At 39.2% G+C, this 6827-nt stretch overlaps 1 long non-coding RNA gene across 1 annotated transcript; it reads right to left on the bottom strand.

The window, feature by feature from the left end:
* Nucleotides 1–5870: 5870 nt before the first annotated feature.
* Nucleotides 5871–6545, bottom strand: LOC123132591 (uncharacterized). The gene is made up of 2 exons (XR_006464907.1): nucleotides 6333–6545; nucleotides 5871–6224 (listed from the first exon to the last, which is right to left on the bottom strand). It is a non-coding gene; the product is annotated as an uncharacterized lncRNA (long non-coding RNA).
* Between the last annotated feature and the right edge of the window lie 282 nt (nucleotides 6546–6827).

Here is a 6827-nt window from a genome sequence, read left to right on the forward strand (position 1 = left end):
ATTCTCGTCTCCACATATATGAACCAATTCAGCGAGGAAATCAGGGCCCAATCAAAACGATCAAGTTTTGACCGCACGTGAAACTTGACAGCATAGTCACCCACTTGCATTTTTCAAGCATCAAGCGAAGACTTATTCACACCAAGAAGGATACCACCCGATCTCCCCTGAGGAGGTAGATAGTACCATGCATACACCATAGTTCCAGAAATATTATCTAAAAACTATGATGTAAAGTTAGGTCTACCATTCTCCATGAGAGCTATGAAATCCAAGTTATGCACCCTCGCAATCTCCGGCGGAAATATACGCTTCACCAAGTCTAAAAGACTTATGTTGTTAACTAAAATGACAACTCATTCTAAACCAGAGGGTACAATCCCAAATTACTATGGATCTGACGAATCAACCCGAAGCTGTGTAATTGAAGGTGAAGGAACAAACTTACACAATTAAATTTCCGGTCTACATTTAACAAGCATTAGATATAAGATTCTCCCAAGTGCAAGTCATGTCAAATCTATAAACACAATACTCTTTTCATTTTTATATACAAGACCACAAACTCATATTATAGGTACGAACGTAAAATTTAATATTTGTTTTGCAAACTAACTTTTCTTTTCGTTACTGGAATAATGAATACACCTCATGCACGTAATGAAGGAATAGGAAACTGAGTGCATGTTGAGCAAGGAAATAACTAGGTAACATTATAACTGCATGCAGGCAAGTATTAAAGTTGCTAGTACAAGAAAGTATCATTAATTTTTAATTTTTGCGTCAATTACTATTGATGGCCTTATATATAGATGCAAATGTATATTTCATAGTGACCTTGTATAATGAAATGGGGGTAGTATTACAGAGAGCCCATGCATTTTGGTAGTACAATGTGGCCAGGTAGAGATGGCAACGATTCGATTGTTTGCCTCTTCGTGTTGCAATTAGTGCATGTTTTTCCCTGCGTATCTATGCCCATGTTCTTTCTCCTACCTTCCCTTCTCCCCCATTTTTTATTCTGTCCCTGTGTGTAGGCCAGCTTTAGTCTTACCCTTCTAGTATTCAAATATCACGAAATGAAAGCAAATCCAATGTACAATGGCTCATCCAATTTCGTTATGGAAACTCCCTCACAAATATAGAAATAAATTGATGAAAAGAAACATATACTCCTACTCTGTAGTATTTAGTAATAAGTATAATAAAAGGCCTTCAATGACCAAACGTACTCATGTCAAGAGTAAACCTGAAGACATTTATGGATGTGATTCATGTAACGTGAAAAAAACTTAGAAGGTTTCAAGTTCAGGTTTAAAAGGGCAAGAAGGTAAAAATGGAAGAAAACTATGACGCCAAACATACATATAAGGACCAAGGATGCGTCTCCTGACATTGGCATCCGTAACTTTCACCCCAGACGTATAGAAAGAGCACAAAAAATATGCCGCCACCGCCTGAATGATTTTGCAAGGACAAATTAGTCAACCAGCTTTTGCATTTTTTATAACAGCGCTTCAGGAAGAAGCTAAGGAAACAAACTATTGTCCTCTCAACTAGATAAATATATAAAATAAATACCCATCAACAGCCTATTTCTCCTGAAATTGTCGGCCTGCTTTCCACAAGACAGTCTGGATAGTTCTGAGATTAGAACATTTTGGCCGCTCATGCATTTTCAATCATTCTCCAAAAGAGAGTACAGTTTTCCAACAAGAGGCTCCAACGCAGAGGGACGTCATAGTTATATTTTCTCTCTTTCATCACAAGGTAACACAACGGAGAGGCAGAAGCTCAGCAAACCCTTCCAGAAAGGAAGGATGTAAGATGAAGCTAGAGAACATTGCAAAATACTAGTACTACTAAATAGACACCTACAGAAATCAGCAGTGCAAATCAGCGAAACATTTAGGACGCTGACAGAAGAAAGGAACAATACAAATAACAGTAAAAGTGAGATAAGCAATTCGTCATTTCATAAAGTAGCCCAGAAAACACATTATTTTATTCAGGGAAAAAAGGTTAAGATACCTCATGCCTCGAACAAAATTCCACTGGCTTTTGGACCAACAGTCAACTATGCTGAGTTGCCAGATATTGTACATTAAGGCTTAGGTGGAGCACCAAGGAACAACACGGTTGTGCAAGATTAGATTACAATCTTGACCACTAACTTGCGGCACCTACAGTAATCAACAAAATATGCTACTACATGGCTAAGGTCTGGCCATCCATCAACCTTAAAGGTGCACGTTGGAATTTATGCAATAAATAAATGAGCTGGTAGACTACTAAAGTACCTCCCTACCAGTAGGTTTCATCTATCTAAACAGATATAGAAAATGTAAATTATCATAAATTACACTATCTGCTTCAAATGGTCCCAGGAAAATAGAAGACCTATCTATGGCTACGAACTCAATCAAGCTACAGAATCTATCTTTCCTGGAGCCCACAGGCAAAGGGCTGGATACACCGAATTCCCTGAAAAAGCAGTAGGCTTTACACCTTCAATTTGTTCTTTTCAAACCACTAAGCACATAAGTTATCACACCCTAAATGCTACAAGTGACCAAAGCAGAAACCCTTAGATGCTAACTAGAAACCGGTTAGAACGTTGATAAGTTCCATAGATTATTCCCTTATCCCCCCTTAACTTTTTTCTTAATTAGTTAAACTTTCCAGTCCTCATCATAAACGTCACAATCATTCTTGCACCTTTTTATTTATTATTTTCCTTGCCTGGTCTTACATGTTCACCTTAGGTATAGTTTACAGAAAAAGTTTAGAGTTTAAACGGGGATTATTTGGTGGACCAATGCAAGGAAGATCATGCCAAAGATGCTCTGCATCAAGCTGATTGTGACATTAAAATTTGTGGGGTCAGTAGTGAGGAAGGGGGCAAAAGGAAAGGCCGGAAAGAACAGCACTAACTGCATCTGGAAGGCTGGAGTGCTCGTAACCACCATATCATCATGGATTTTATTACAAGGCATCTTGTGATTATGTGACCTGCGAGAGTGCACAATAAAAGTGGAATCGACTAAGGTGAACTGGGTCTAACACATGCTGAACTCCATTGCTCAGTCAAAAGTATGTTTCTTCAGTAAACTAATAGATTTTCATGTCAGGTATAAGAGTAAATAAACACGAAAAATAAATATAAGGCATAAGAAATGGTATTATCAAACTAATACTTTGGATTAGAAATATGTGGATAGTCAACGAAACTTTGGACACTGATACAGGGTAGAATAATCTGAATAAACCAGCATCTTGTGAAAAAGTACTTTTCAAGATTATATGGATGACAAGAGAAGAATGATGCGTTCTTGCATCACAATCCTGCAACCCCCTTTCATTAGTGGCCTCTGTGCATGGAAGATTCCTCACATTTTCGGGCTTTCATACCTACAAGAAGTGGGCACCTAAGTTGATCATTAGATCTATAATATACTCCCTCCGTCCCATAATATAAGAACGTTTTTGACACTAGTGTAGTGTTTAAAACGTTCTTATATTTTGGGACAGAGGGAGTAGCATATATTTAAATTAACACTTGCCATTAAGAAAATGGAAAAACTGAGGCATCGCAGAAAGGGCCCATAAAGTAAAAGGCAATAAGAGTTCAAGTCTTAGCACAGGGGCTAATAAAGGAAAAGTGCTATGGGACATTCCTATGCATTTTGCGGATAGATCAAACTGAACTACTATGGAATAAATTAATTAATTAAAGAAGCAGGTAATGTTAGTAACAGAGAAATCTCTCTCTAATCATGCCACTTCGTAATCACCTAACTTCATTCCTTTGTTTTGTACTTAGTGTGACTCCTGGTATAGTAAAGAGATAGCTACAAATCTAGCTTTTGCAGATTACACAAATCATACTTTGCCTTGTCCCCAGCCATCTACAAGCCTTCTCGTTAGTCAATGATGTACAGCCATAAAATCCTTCAAGATGTTGTTCAGTTTCAGCACAATCCAAACTCAGTCACTAACACAAGAGTTGTGTGTGTCTAATATTCTAAGAAAATTCGCAGGGAAAAGCAAAGATGTTAGAGCAATAAACTTTCAGGGTAGAGGTGCGATTAGATTTGTTCAATAGAAACAACGATGTGCTAACAAATGCATATTTGAGTGCAAAACAAAATGAATCTGCTTTTGAGTCCTGCCAATGGTTCAAAGCACTGCAACTTGATGGTGTGTGCTTTCATGTAAAAAACTGATGAAATAAAATGTATATGCAGATATAGGAAAATAGAAATCATTAAACAGACAAATGTTGATGGATATTATCTGAGTAGGGGATTTTATTATGATGAGATTCAATCATCCATGTATTCAGAATATTGAAATTATGAAATATGAGCATTCAGTAATCAAGAATATACTGGAAAAGATAATGATCCTAGGCATTATCATTGGATTTAGTTCTGTTATGGTCAGAAACAAACAACAAACTAATATCATGATTGTTTCACTCCTCGTAGCTCACATAATTATAGTCTTACTAACTGAATATCCACGCATTGGTACGGAACTTATATAAAAACCAACTTTCTACTTACATAAAGTAAGGCAACTTAGAAATAGCCACATGAAAAATCAATCAGAAGGCATATTTTGCAAACCCTAGAACAAGATGGTGAAAATCATGGAGATGACACCACCAGTCACAGAGTTACTTTTGGTGGAGGGGAGGTGGATGGCAGACAGATTATCACAGCATGTTAAAAAAATTGCAGTCAAAGGTCAGGTAGTGTTTACTTGCCTTATGTACTGCCAAGTCTTTGACTATACAGCATGTACAAGAGACAAAACCATTAACTATCTGCTAAATAAATAGCAGAAACTGAACCATGCATTGTTCTGTCAAAAGAATAAATAGCAGAAATCTCACTTAAATATCCATTTCCAGTTAGTGATGCATTGAGGCTGTAGACGCCATTATTCTCTAAATTGGTAGAATGTAGAGGTGTCAACAATTTTATAGAATTACCGCACCATGCACATACAATAAATCAGTAGATACCATGAAGCACTAGCCAAAGTACTAACTGCCAGGAACTTATTCTTAAAGTAGTCGCTGGACTGCTTTGACTACAATGGACAGGAATTGGGATCAATTTTCACTTAAGCAAACATTTATTGCTGTTTTCTGCTTATCTTCTACGGGGCAAAAAAGTTACCAAACTTAAAAATCATGAATCTAATCAGCAGTTCAGCACTAAGTTGATTACCAACTATAGATAAATAAGAGACAATCTAATACACTGGCACTGGATTATTCCATTTTACTCCCTGCTAGAACTCTACAATGTAGACAGAAAAGGATTCAAGCATGCAAACCCTACTTGCAGTAGCTTATCATTCAGTAAGGGTAAAAGAGAAGCAGGGAAGAAGAAAAAACTGCCAGAAATCAGCATATGATGGGTTGGTGGACTATTCCATATTTGATAGACCTCATCAGTATTACTAGAGTCTGTCACCCAGTGCCCATCAGGATCAAAAGTAGTCAATTAGTGAGGTGCAGCAAGTATTGGTACTAAGGCACGAAAAGAATGTAGTGCTCACTGAGCGGCCATTATGTTCATTTTAAGTTGATCATCTCCTGGTTTACCTTTTGGTTTCCCAACCGAGGAATACACACACAAAAATCCTAAAAGACAGTGGCTCATTTTAGAGAAATGTAAAACAGAGTATAACAGTATGGAAAATACAGGAACTCGAGCCTATATCTATGAATTACCTAAACGAAAATTTCTCATTTGCTTATATACTCCATTGTTTTTCTTAGACTAAGTTCTAATTCTTAAGTTGCAACCCAACAAGCTCGATAAACTTATGAGCCACAGTTACGAAATGAAGCATAATCTGAATTTTCCAACTCACATTTCACACAAAAAAGCATCATGTCGTCAGATAACAATTCTTGCCCCCAAACATTGACATACAGCAACACAGGGAGCAATTAGCAGTACATTCTTATTGCAACGATTCTGTGAATCTTGTGAACAAGCAGCAGATAAGCAAACTCTAACTTGTCTCAGGCTTCGAGCAGAAAGGCACATGCCTACACGCCCTTTCACCTCGGCGCCGCCAAAGTCACACGTCCTCCCCGCCACGGCTGCCACCTCCGTCTGCGCCGTCCAGGCCCTTAAAGCCCTCGGACACCGCCCGCGCGCGGTTCTGCGCCTGCCTCTCCACCGCCACGAAGTACAGGCCTGCAGAGCGGCAACCATCAGATCGGATCGCGGCACGGAACAACCATGAGGACGCGGAGACGGAATGTAAGGGAGCGCCATAGTTTAGGGTTTGGTTCAGGTGCTTACTCACGGCGCTGCCGATGGCGCACATCCAGAGGACGCGCTGCGACCACCTGTCGCCAACCACACCTCGACCGCCCATCCCCATGCCGCCGCCGCCGCCGGTGTGACAGATGATGTGCTGCGCGCCTGCTCGGTGCTCCGCTCGTGTCTACTGACCGACAAGCGGGTCCCACCTGGTGAGAACCAAAGTAGTGACTGGTTCTTTAGCTGGGTTGGGCCGGGCTGCGGAGTGTGTGTCTAAGTTAAGTTGACATATTTCTTTCTTCCTAAAATCTTAAAAGTGCACGTGTTCGTTGGAGAGAACAAGCGGCTGCTATGTCACATGCATGTGTGTTTTTTTCTAGTTTGCTAGTACATGTGGTCATCTGCTTTAGATGTAAATCAGACCGGTCATATCGGAAGGGGAAAATAGATCCATATTCGTTTATTTTGGGTTCTCAAATTTTTAAAAAGTCATATCTTTCAAACCGCGTGTCAAAATTCAGACCTGTCTTCGTT

The sequence above is a fragment of the Triticum aestivum genome, chromosome 6A, assembly GCF_018294505.1.
Source record: "Triticum aestivum cultivar Chinese Spring chromosome 6A, IWGSC CS RefSeq v2.1, whole genome shotgun sequence".
NCBI lineage: Eukaryota > Viridiplantae > Streptophyta > Magnoliopsida > Poales > Poaceae > Triticum > Triticum aestivum.